The sequence below is a fragment of the Coturnix japonica genome, chromosome 19 (genome assembly GCF_054131305.1).
Source record: "Coturnix japonica strain WE chromosome 19, WE-NBRP24, whole genome shotgun sequence".
NCBI classification, from domain to species: domain Eukaryota; kingdom Metazoa; phylum Chordata; class Aves; order Galliformes; family Phasianidae; genus Coturnix; species Coturnix japonica.
In genome coordinates, this window is record NC_140681.1 from 9,564,667 (window position 1) to 9,577,778 (window position 13,112).

Below are 13,112 nucleotides of genomic sequence, written 5' to 3' on the forward strand. Positions count from 1 at the left end.
CATCTAAACATTTCAGGAATACTGAAATATGTCCTAAAATAAGCTTCATTTTGGTTTACATGGACTGATACCACCTCTGTTTTACTCTATGTCAGTAGTTCTTGTACACATCCCATTGTTTCTTTCAAATATAATTAAACTGATTCTTCATGCAGCAGATATGAGACCACAAACAACTTTCACAGTGCAGACTGCAGCAAGTAGAGGTCTCTCTAGCGAAGGCATTATTTTACAAAATGATGGATGTGCATATTTATTTGCTCTGTGACTTCCATGTCAGGTTTGTCATATTTCCTCAAATTACTAGTTAAACCAAGGTTTTGTCTTTTGTTTTGTTTTTGTTTCTGCTGAAGCCTGCAGGCTCAACATACCTTATAAAAATCAAGCTGTAATTTATCTGCTCCATAGATCATGTGTAACAATAATCACTCTGGAGTCTGTGCCGGGTTCTGATGCCTGGCATTGTCGGAAGAGATGTATGAAGTGAACAAAAAGCTTCCTGATTTTCATGCTCCATAATAAAGCTGAAATATGGAGAGAAGTGAAACACGTATTTAAATTAAACCACAGAATCATGACAAAGAAGGAGCGCAGAGAAGTACACCCATACCCAGACACATATAATGCAATGACACAATATTATTTCTCTTACCAGATGGACCTCTACGAGATTTGTATATTCTCTATCATGGACATATAGCAACTGAATGAGCAAAACGATTTTTATCCTGAACTTCAACTCATCAGAATGGTGTGCACATTGACCTGCACTTTGCAAGGATATAAACCTCTGCCAGTATGGAGACATGTGGATGCCCACATAGGTTAGTATGCACAGGTGTTGCACACCATGGCTAAGTGATAGCTTGCACAAAATTCACTGCTCAGTTTTCACACTTGTTTCACATACATACGGGTAATTTTGGAAAGGCCACAAGTGAAATTGGGGATGTTCTTTAGATACTGCAAAATACAAAAGTCTACAGTTCTTAGATGAGCAGCTCAACTATACAAATAGAGACCGAGTAGGAAGCCTTGCTGAAGTGTTGTAGCTTAAATTCCCCCCACAACCAAGTATATCCCTGTGAGGACAGGACATGATACTCAATTACTGAGACACTGAGATATTGAGATATTGCTTGGTGGGCAGTTCCTCCCCTAGCAGCATTGCCCTTTGCACGTTGCTGCCTTCCCCATTTTGTTGCATTTTTTTCCCCCTGGAAACAAAACACAATTCATTTTGCCGATGCTAAAAAAGCAGCGCACAATCAAAGCTGGAGGTAAGGCTCAAATCTGCTGGCCATAAGAACACAGAGCCGTGGTGAGGCCCTCTTGTTAAGAACAGGAAAAATTCATTAATTGTCCACCATGCACTTGGTCAGTGAGGTGCAGCCTTAACTGCAGCCCGGCTGTATCTGTGCCTGCAGCTGTAGGAGCAGAATGCATCTTGGGAGGCACTTCCCAAAATTGGAGGGCATTTTGCCTTCAGCCTAAGTTACAGAACAGATCTGATTCTGCCCTTCACTCCCCACAATCTCTCTCGTTTTTGCTTTTTATTTTTGGAGCTAAACTGCAGTCGCGTAGTCATTAAGAGATCCAACAGAAGCCTGGAAGAAAAGATTAGCACACAGCAGAGTGACGGGGCTGCTAGAGAGGGGAAAAGATAGACAGCATCAGTGCAACGCACCATTAAAAGTATGGAGTGACAGATGACAGTTGGTCTGTGATGGGGTGATTCAGCTAAATGGTAAACAGAAGGGCGGATTCTGATCTCACTGGTGCCAACACAAACCCCGGGTTGCAGAGGAGCTGCTTTGCATCTCTGGTACCGGAGTTGAGCCCTCAAAAGCTGTGACTCAGCCAGATACTCTCTGACAACTGTTGGTGCCATGGTAAACATGGCAATGTGGCAGGCTGGGAAAGAGACTGAGAAAAGTTGCTTTTCCACACTTCCAAAAATAAATGTTTTGGGTCTTTTTTTTCCCCAAGGCAGTATTTAAGTTCAACCTGCACTTGAAAGTAATCAAAGCATATTTTAATACATGTTGGTTAATTCATATCTAGCAAAGCATAATCTTTTTTCTTTTTTTTTTCAGCTTGGGTAAGACATTTTGATTTAGGCCAAAGTAATGAAGTGGCTCCATCTATGAGATGAGTTCTTTACACAACTCTAGCTCCTGCAGATCAACTCTTTGGGACTTGAGGTGGGTGAATACAGGTTTTTAAAAGGAAATATGTGCTCAGAAAACCTTCAGCATATCATTTTGCTTCAAATAAAGGACAAATATATGTTCCCTTCTTTGTGTGGGATCTAACAAACTGCAAATTAGAGATGGATGTCACGGAAGCCAAAGCCAAAACTCTCCCCATCCTGCCTGCTGGGTACCCCTCGTGCTGCAGGTTTATAACTGGGATGTCTAGGATGGATCCTGGATGGATCCTGCCTGCTGCACTGCCCAGAGCTGCCCACCCCAATGGCACCACTTTAATACAGAGATGTTTGCATCCAGCAAAGCACAACCAACAAACTGCCGGGGTGTGGACACGCTTCACATTGCTCTGGTGATATAAAGAATGAATCCCCTTTTTTTCTCTCCCTGTGTTTTGTCTTTAAGAGGTGCTGGTATTTTTATTTCAGCACGCAGAGTGCCTGGTTTCACTAGCAAGCCACTGCGGTATCTGCAGGACTAAAAATATGTCATTTCTCATGGAAAACACCATCTTTCTCAAATTTTATCTGGCCTGAAAGGCAGCAATGCATGGAGCTGTGAAGAACCTGAATTTGCTTATGCCATGCATGAGAAAGTTGGGATGCTCACCTGGAAATGCATCCCCAGGGCCACCTCCAGTGTGATGCTTCCCTGTGGCATCTCAACTTGCACAGAGCCACCAGCAGCACTGCAGTGGGAGCTCCTGGCCCTGCAGCTCAGCTGGTTGGGGACAGCATGGGGGTAGGGTGGGCTTATAGCTCAGAGCCATTTTAAGATCTGGGGAAGTTTTCATATTAACTATTTTTTGTATTGGCTGGAATGAGTTTCTCATGTGAGCTGGGCTCAGTGTTGCGGTATAAGTGGAGCTGTGAAGGATGCCATGCTGAAACACTCACCTTATGGGAAAGCTACAAAGAATATATATGTTATGGAGTTACTCTTTGCCGAGATGGGAATTCACATTTTATTCCTTTTATCACGTTTTATTTCTTGTGTCATTACAGCATACACAAGCAGATTATTCCCCAGCCACAAACGCAGTTGCAGTGAGATGCTGCAGTCGAAAAGCACAAAACAGGCAACAGTTCAACATTCTCAGCTAAGATAATTATGTTAATATTAATGGATATTAATTTCTGTTTATTTTACAAATATTGTATTAGGAAACTAGCTTTCAAATTCACACCTCACCAACTGCTTTTCAGCAATGATTTGTTTCATTAATTTTATCAGCCGCATTCCTTGCTTTTTTTTATAGCACATTCTTAGCTGAGAGACATTAATCCACCAAAGAACATCCTAAAAGTCTGTGCAGAGGAACTGAGCAAATAAATGTCAGTGTACAGGCCATCCACCACTGTCAGTTTTTCAATTTGCAATGTTCTTGGGGCACGTCATAAATTTCTGAATCTTCGGTTTTATTTTTAAGGCAGCTTGAAAATTTTCCGTGTATCTTTTCTCTCTGTTTTAACAGACACGGGAGTCCTCAGCCTTCAGATTATGTGTGCTATGGGCTGGGTAATAAAGCCTACAGCATTATTTTTGGATGGCTTATAAAAGCAACGCGGCTTAAAGTCAACGTCTTGGCCAAACCTTCAGGGTGGGATCAGCTTTAAGCTGAATTCAGTATCCACCATTTCTGAGTTTCTCAGTAATGTGTATAAAACACTAAAGGAAAGTCTGCAGGAAAGTATTTTGCACACGGTAATTTGACCCTCTATTCTACACGTAAGTACTGATGGCAAAAATGCTCATGGTACTTGTTTAGCTGGTTAAAATCGTATTGAATGAGTTAATGCTTGCATCTGAATGAGGAAGAGAGCGGTGCACAAAGTATTACTTAAAATGTTTTCTTTCAAATCTCAGATTTAGAAAATGTCATGGCCTTTATTGTGGCAAGAGCAGAGGGAGGTATTTGACACTTGCTGAATTTTGGGTTTAATTTTGCTCCAGGTTCATTCTGAGGCTGAGCCCCGAGGTTCTGCCCCAGTGCCACCAGCAACTATCAGCCCACCCTGCCCCAAAAGGAGCCTGCAAACCTTCACGGGGATGGATTTCTGCAGGTATGGATCTTACAGGCTGAAAGAATCACCCCAAGCAACCCTGAGCCTTCCTTTGTTTTACACTTCCCTGGCGATTCACTGTGAATGCTCCACTGGCTGCTGAATTCTGCTAAAAGCTGGAGATGGAGCTAAAATTCAGGGCTGGTGCTCAGCTCTCCTTGCTGCACTGACTGTGCCTGGCAGCTCCCCGGGCTATTAATCAGTGTGGGAAAGTCAATAGTGAAGCACTGCAATAAAGAATGGGCTCAGTTACAGTTTTTTTTTCCTCTCTCCTCCCAAATTTCTTTCTCCCTCCAAATGTGATCCAAACCCACCAACCTCAATGGGGGATGGCTGGACCAGACCCTGACCCACCCGTGGCTTAGGATTGAATTGCCATTGAGGGAACCCATTCCACAAGTCCCTTTGCCTTGACCTCTCTCCCCAGAGCAGACACCCACCACTATTTTTCATATTTCGTTCCCTGGACCTTGGCCAGCTGAATAGAGGTCAAATACATCAAGCTGGGTCTAAACTATGGAAAAAAATGAGCTGCATTTCAACCTTTTCCTCTGGCAGAGTGACAATATAATTCATGTTTATGCTCCTGCCTTTGCCACTGTCCTGCTGTTTGACCTTGGGGAAGTCACTTCATCTTTTCAGGCCTTCATTTCTCCTCCAAATTTGTGCTTAGACCAATATGTATGGGAGAAGAAATGTCTCATGCTGTGTGTTTGCACTGTTGATAAGCCAAGGAGATCCATTTCCTGGACCTGAGCCCTCCAGTTCAGGCATAGAAAGCCACTCTGAAGCCCAGGGTATGAAATACAGGTCACTGCAGCTGATGGGGATCCATCACAAAAGTGACAATTTCCCCCTTCCCTTCAGCAGGACCTCGCTCTGCTCAGAGGTTCATCCAAACCTTCCTGCTGCTCTTAAGCTACTTGAAATATCTGAACTGGAGGATTAGATGTCCCCCACTCCCTCTGAACACAACAGATAACAAAAGAGGGAAGAAATTTTCTCTTCAATAGAGCAATGAATGTGCAGAGCCTATATGCTCCTCGTCAGCAGAAAAAGCCCAAATTCCTCCAGTTGCCCTGAAGTCAGAAGGAAAGAAATGGAGAGAGAAAAGAAGTTTGTTGGCATTTTAAAATTAAAAAAAAAAAAAAAAAAAAGAAAAAAAAAAAAGAAGAAGAAGAAAGAAAAAAAGGGCCAGAAACACAAAGTGGCACTGCAGAGAGCTGCTTTCCTGCTGTCTGCAGCTTTTTAGAGCTGTATCCTGCAGCGAGCAGGGCCTGAAGCCCTGCACCCTTCTCATTTCAAGTCCTCCACCCCCTTCACACCCACGCTTCTTTACACATTCATTCCTCCCCACCATGAATATTTGCAAAATAAAGGGGATGTTTCAATTTATTTATGGCTTTTGGGTGTACCCCCATTATGCAAGGAGACACCGCCTCCCAGGGATGCCCGCTCCATCCCCAGCAGCCCACGATGCCCTCACCCCACGCAGCATTGCCCGGCTGCTGGAGGTGGCTAATTTGTGTGTTTTCACTTGAGGCCTGCTGATTCAATCATTTTAAAGATGCCCATTTCTTCCAAGCCAGAGATTTTATGACTCTAAGGATTAGAAGCTGTTATCCCAACAAACCCTGGAGCTCTATATATTCTGATTTTATGGTAAGCTTCACTAATAAACTGTTTAAAACATATGCTAATTGTGTTTATTGTATTCTTTAATTATCATATGTATCATTAAAGATGTAGTATCCCGTTTGGAATCCTAATACACAACACCCTCCCTTTTTTCTCTTGTACGGTCGCACAGTACTGCATTACTTTAAAAAAATATGAGGGGAAATAGAGAGATATATATTTTAACAAGGACGCCTATTTTCAATTTTCATTGTTTATTTAAAAGTAGAGGCTTTGAATTTAATCTGAAATCTCTCTCTGAAGAAAGGCAGGCAGGCAGGGAACGACGTAACAAAACACAGCACTCTGTCCCTGTGCATTTTATCCCTCAATTTATTTCTTTAAATACGCCACTATTATACTTAGTTTTCTGTTTTCATTCTGCTCAGAATGATAATTCGTGCAGCCGAGATGGGTTACAGAAGATCAGAATAATTGTCCCCTCATTTTTGGTACAGCTCATTATTCTTATCAGCCGTACACACACCCCTATGCACACTCCAGCACGTGCATAATAAAATAAGTGCAATACGTATGTGTGCACACACCCATGCCTACATATGGATATCCTCACTTATTCTTGCGCCAGTTTTTTTTTCCCCTCAATCAATTAAGAGGTGTTTCTCCAAAACAAATTCATCCTAATGATCTGGGTCATATTCACTATTTTCCAGACAGATCTCGATTCTTAAGGTGCTTTTTTCCTGTCCCTTTAAAATAAGACTTCCCTTGCATAAGGCAAGGCTCAGCACTCACAATGTATTCCACTCTGCTGACCTGCCGCCAGCAGCAGGAACGTCTCCCAGCCCTATTCCCTATCGATCTCAGTGACCTGCCCAGCGCCCTCTGTTTGCCATTTGGATCTATTTATTTATTTTCCACCTGGGAAAAAAATGAATTGGGATGAACATGAAGGTATTTCATTCATGTGGTTAAAAAGAATTACAAAATAAATAAAAAGGAAAAAAAAGAAATCGAGATATTTTTTCTGCTGTGCGAATTGAGGAAAATGGATACCAGGAGAAAGACGCACGCGCACTGAGCTCAGTTCTCACTCATCGATACTGCAATGAGAATAATAAATCTGGGCAGGTACCAGGCAGCAATGCAGCCTCACAGCCATGTGCCCCATCCCCAGCGCATGGGGCCCAGCCCAAAGGGCAGACATCTCCTTGCTGCTGATGTCTTGAAAAAGAGCAGATTCAAAGCTTTACCGACAGACACCGCTGAATAATATTAATCCCCCATCCCAGAGATAATAACCTTATTGAAACCAGACCTTTGAAGTCCTTCTCACCCACCCTCAACTTCTGAGGGACGTCCTCAAACCAGAACATCCCAGCAGACACTGTGTGTAGGTGCAAAAGTGGGGGATTTGCTCGCAGGAATTTATCAATCAGACTTTTTTCTTCCTTTCTTAATTCTAGCTGGTGAAGAATGTCTCCTTTAGGTAGCAGATGCTAATGTCACATCATGAATGAAACTGCTTCTACAAACTGAATAATATCATTTGCATTCACTCATTCAAAATAACACTGAGAAGTGGCAACGCAGCTCCATGTTAAAGTAAAAATTCACATTTCCAGGCAAAAGAGAGTGTCTGCTGGGTAACCCAGCCATGATAAAACAATAGGATCCAGATTTCGGCAGAGGTCTTTAATATACAAGTTCAGTAATTGTATAATTGGGTTGAGAATTATAAAAACCATATAATTTTGGTTTCTAAATAATGGCAACAGAGAGCCTGCAGCAACCTTATCACATAATACGGAGCACAATGTCGGGTCAGATGCTCTTTACAGGGGTGCTGGGGTGAATTTGGAATAAGCTGCCTGCACACGCATTGCTTCTTTTCACTTGCTGGGATCACTGAGAGCGTAATTAATTGCTTATTTGGCCTTTTTGGAGATTCAGCCTATGCACATGAGCTTCAACCTGAGGGAATAAACCATGGGTTGCGTGATGTTACAACAAATGGATTTCATCCAGAGGCATCTCAGCCATGGCTCTGCCTTCACCCTGCTCTCTGCTGTCTCCTCATTCCTCTGGCAGCAAGGGACACGCACAGGGGGCACTCTGCAGCCCCAGCACCCCAGCACAGTGCTGCCTTCCTGCAGCCCCATAAGCAATCCTTTTGCACAGCCCCATGTGGATGGAAGCATCTCCCTCTCTCCCTATTATATTAATGGATTTAACGCTACTTTCTAAATTATGCTGTTTTCAAACACAGATGCATTTGGATGTCAGACTCTAGTACCCAAATATAAATGTCAAGACCCCTGTGCATCTCTGGCATGTAGGAACTAATTTAATCATCTTGGCGAAGCAATTGCAGTTCAGACAATCACTTTGAGTGGAAGGGTTATGAAGGGAGTGCACAGACACAGGAGAATGCTTACACACTAGTTAGAGCCATGCTGTTTGGTGAAAAGACAACAAGGGCATATCATTACCAGGGGACCTTCCTATGCCTGCCCAGCTGATGGAAATCAGGGCCCAGAAAAATGATGTGTGGCACCAGAACGTATTTAATGGGAGGAAAAAAAGGAGGAAAAAAAGAGGACAAAGTTCTGAAATGGAGACAGTTTGGTCTGTGTGTGCTGCTCAGCTATATGAGTGGCTCTGGCCACACACACAGGTAAGGTGAATGCAGAAGCAAACACAACCACAGTTTCCCATGTGAACCAAGGGCTCCTCTTTCTAAAATTCAGCCTGGGTGATTTCATTTCTCTTTTTACATGGAGGTAGTATTAATTTAAAGGAGACACTGTGATAAATAGGGCCAGCAGAAAGAGCTGATTCTCTGTGTGAACTACCCATGCTACACATCCACAAACCGCACCTTCAGTTGTCTTAGAGAGGGAAGGTCCTCCTACATTTCTGGGGGAGTTTGGACTAGCACTGGGCTGCTGCTGTTTGGGTTGTCACAGGGAGTGTGACATTTATATGGAAAAGACCAAGCAGCCTTCAGTGTCCTTCCTGGGGCTTCTGAAGGATCAGATGAGCTAATGAGAGAGATGAGAAAAAAGCAAAGTAGTAGATGAGGAGCTTGAGGCAGGTGTGGGAAATGGGAAAGCATGGGTGATGGCAGGGACATCTGGGGACACGGGGATCTATTCTGAAGCAGGACCGTCATTCAGGCATGGGGGCTCATTGCTGAGCAAGCAGAAATTGACCCCTTCATCCATCCCAGAGCATCCACTTGCTGCCTGGGGTTGCGCACTCCTGAGTCCAACACTGGCAATTTAGCAGCCTGAGGCTGCGGATTTAATAAACAAACCACAAGCATCGATCCAAGCTGTCTGTGAGTGAGTGATGCTGGTCAAAGCGTCCTTCCCCAGTGCTCCCAGGATGCAGCTCAGGAGCTGATCCAGCTCAAGTCATGGAGGAGCTGCACGGATCCAGCACTGGACTTAGAGCACTCAAATCTAGTTCTACCTTGATCTACCAATGTTAAGTCAGAATGAATAATGTTGCAGCTATTTCAAGCACCCCTAAACAAAATAAACTAAAAGAGTGATCAGAAGCGCAATCCATTTTGGAGAGCTGTGGTGAAAGAGGCTTCATTTGTTGGATTATGGTTACAATTAGACGCAGTATAGATGGTATCAAATTATATTAATATCTCAAACACTTTGTGTTAGTATGAAAACTGCCCGGCCTCGATAATGAAAACATGCGCAAGTGAGCTGTGTAAAACAATCAAAAATCAATCTGATGTGTCAAGCTGAACATGTCAATGAGACAGTTTGCATTCAGAGGGTTTTCTTATGAAGTGCTGTCAACAGTCAGCTCTACACTTGTCTGATCTGTCCAGCTCTGCTAAGTGGAAAGATTTCTCTCTCTCTCTTTTTTTTTTAATACCCAATAGAAGAGAAAGGAAAAACAGGAAAATGTAAGCCACGGTAATTCATCTCAAGTATCCTGAAGGACAATTAGTAACAAAGGCTAGCAGTGGTAAGCCTGCTCTTTGGTACGGTTTGGAGATCCGGGACTGTAATTATTGAGCCATCCTGCTGAATAGCACAATCAGTGCTTGACGGCTGCGTGGCAGAGCGCCGGTGCGGCTGCTCGAGATCTTGTGTAAATGAAACGTCAGGTTGGGGAGAAGGGGGTTATTGTGTTTACCAGCACTTTGATTAGCTTTTAGTGAACAATGAATATCCAATCCACGCAAGACATTTTAATGGTGTTGTTGGATCTTTCTTAATAGGCGGTTCGGGAGATAGAAAGGGAGGGATGCAGGCAATGATTTGGTGAAGGGATTGATGTAGTGGTGAGGGGGATTAGTGGACTGGTGTGTAAGCTTTTCAGTTTTCCCTGTCAGGTCTCAGGTAACCAGACACACCTCTCACACATGCTGTCATTCATTCACTCTTTCCGTTCACAGAAGAAATAGTTATCAAACAGTTCTTCACTTTCTCCCCCCTCAGTTTTCCCAGCACTACTCCTTGTATGGCATATTAATGCTTTCCTAGATAGCCCTAAATGTTTAAGCTCGAGCTGCAGATGCTCTGAGAGTCTTGTGGGTGTGTGTCCAGAGATTAGGGACTGTCCCAGATGTTTGTCATTCTCCAGTGGTATCAGGAGCCCTGTGAAGCCCTATCTGCTACATGAGGTGCCCCAGTTCATCTTCTCAGCTCCTGTGAAGATGCTGGGCTATGTTTTCTCTCCAGTCCCTGCCTGGCTAGCCAGGCCACAGGCCACACCATGCCTTCCTCACACTCCATAGCCCTTCCTCAGGGTAAGGCAAACTGCAATTGATTAGTAACTATCAGCTAATTACAGGGTAACCACATGATTCTTTTTTGCTTTGCAAACTGAAGGACTGTCGTGAGATTGAATAATTGCATGGGGCAGTTTTATGCGCAGTCCCATCTTGCTGCTGAGTAAAAGCAGAGAACCCAAAGGCTGCACTGCTGTACAGAGCAGGTAGGGCTGCTTAATTCCCACCTCTGCACAAGCCTGGAGTGTGAGCTGCTGGCACAGCCTGCTCACGGAACAGGGAGCTGGAAGAGCTTGTCCCTGCAAAGCTTATTAAAATTTTGGTGTTGGCAGGAGAGTCAATCAAAACCTCGGAATGCAACCCAAATATTTTCACAGATGGATTGAACATTGTACCAGTAAGCAACTTGAAGAAATCATTTTCTCTCTTGGCAGTTTGATTTGAACGGCACTCTAGCTCCGAAATATCTCTTTCCTACAGAAGACGATTAAACATTTTGAGCCATTTTCAGTGTCAGTGATTCAGATTAATCAACTATTGAAGAGATGGGGTTAAAGCTGAGCCTGTTCTCTGTGGGCTCTTAGTGTTATGGGATGAGTGTTCCCATAGAAGTGGCCTATATTTTCCAAGCTTCCTGGAAACAACAGCACTTCTCCTGCCAGGGAACCCCAACACTTCCCAAAGCTTCCTGCAAAAAGCACCTGAGTGACAGCAAGCAGTAGTCACTGGGATACAAAAACACACTGGAAGGATTTAAAAAAGAACATTTTATAAAGAAGCTCCAAATTAAATTAAGCTCGTATTAATTTCCAGCAAAGTTTGGCACCAGACGACATTTTGATATGAGCCAAGAGCTAGCAGAATGTACATGGGAATATTTTTAGTTTTCAGCCAGAAAAAAATTAATACAAGAAGCAAATGCCATAAGCACGTCCACAAATGTGCAGGGGGATGCTGCTGATCCTCGGCTGATGCAAGTGAGCCTCTGTACCTTGTAACAGGGATGTTTGTCTCAGATGAGGCTGCAGCTCAACCCCTGGAATTGCTGCTGGTACCCAGTGGCCAGTTGACAGCAGCTCTGAAGGAAGGAATCTCAGCAGGCAGATTTCATCTCTTTGCATTGTTTTTTTAGAGGTAACAAAGTAAACAAAAGCAGAGAGATCGGTAAGGCTGACAGAGAGCTTGGGTATAAGGAAAACCATTGTACCTTTACTCTTGGTTGGCAATACCCTCAGATGATGACATCTGAGGCTCAGCCCAAGGCCCCAGGTGAACTAACAAAGGTATTTCTGTGCAGGGAACATTACTCAGAATGAGTTACAATAGTTTTACAAGGGAGCTAAGCACACTCCCAGCCTGATTCAAAGCTAAAAACAAGGAAAAAAATCACCTGCTTTGTTATCAGGAGCAGTTACACTCAGAGAAGCTGATCTATGGGTAACACTGAGTATGAAGTTAATGTCAAGTAAAACTGGAAGCTCACACATACTTGCTGGTCTGAATTGGGCAGAGAAGAGATACATACTGACATTCTGCTTCCTGGTGCTGATTTTGTAACTGGAAAATATACGTATCACAAATAGTCCTTCTTAAGTACCTCTGGATTTGGAAATCTCAGTGGTTAAGCTAAGAACTCTGTTAGAAGAAGAAGAAAGAAAAGGTTGAAAGATGTAAGTGGGGGGGATGGAGGGAGAGGAAGAAAATCGGGGTCACCTGGTTCCAGTCAGACAAAAGGCACATTTCAAAAAATGTACCCTGTAATTTAGTCAAAATGGAAAGGAGAGGAAAAAGGTCAATATTGTTTTAAATGAGACTAACAGCTTCCTTTATGTAATGGGTGAACTCTAATGTGTTTCCGGATGATTGGCAATTTAGCCGCTCGGGGGAAAAAAAAAAGGTTAAACTTATCAGCACACAAAAGTGCCAGCAATTTATTTCTTTCTCTTTCCTCTAAATTAAGCTAGTTTAAGGCATTCTGAACCTCATCAGGAAACCCAGGTGCAGACAGGACTCAGGGTGGCCCCTGGAGCTGTGTGATGGGGTGGCTGAGATGAGCAGCCCCAGTGGGATGTGGCCATACAATGAGCTCAGGAGGACGAGGAGCTGGATGAATGGAGGGCTGGTAATACTGAAGGCAATAAATACTCATCACTTTCCCAATGAGCAAGGTTTGGTCAGCCCCAGCTCCAGGAGATCTGATGCTTGGTGTCCATCCCTGGGTTAGAGAGGGATGGGTAGGTATGAGCTCATGAAGCTCTGCTGCAGCAAAATGTGAAGGTCTGGGTCCTACCCTGGACAACCTTCAAAAGCCTGAGGTCTGTGTAAAGAATACAGACAAAGAAAAGCACGTGTCCATCCCTGAACTTTGTTGGGAAGCCTTGCCAAGTGTGTGCTGAACTGAACTCTTATTTTTCTTATTTTTCAGAGTATCTATTG

The 13,112-nt window shown here is 43.5% G+C and overlaps 1 long non-coding RNA gene across 1 annotated transcript in view; it reads right to left on the reverse strand.

Annotated features, from left to right (window-relative positions):
• Nucleotides 1-371: 371 nt before the first annotated feature.
• The window catches only part of LOC146757848 (uncharacterized), a 122,711-nt gene continuing 109,970 nt past the window's right edge, over nt 372-13,112 (reverse strand). Inside the window, exon 3 of the long non-coding RNA XR_014935987.1 lies at nt 372-524. This is a non-coding gene — a long non-coding RNA (uncharacterized LOC146757848). The remainder of the gene's footprint in view (nt 525-13,112) is intronic.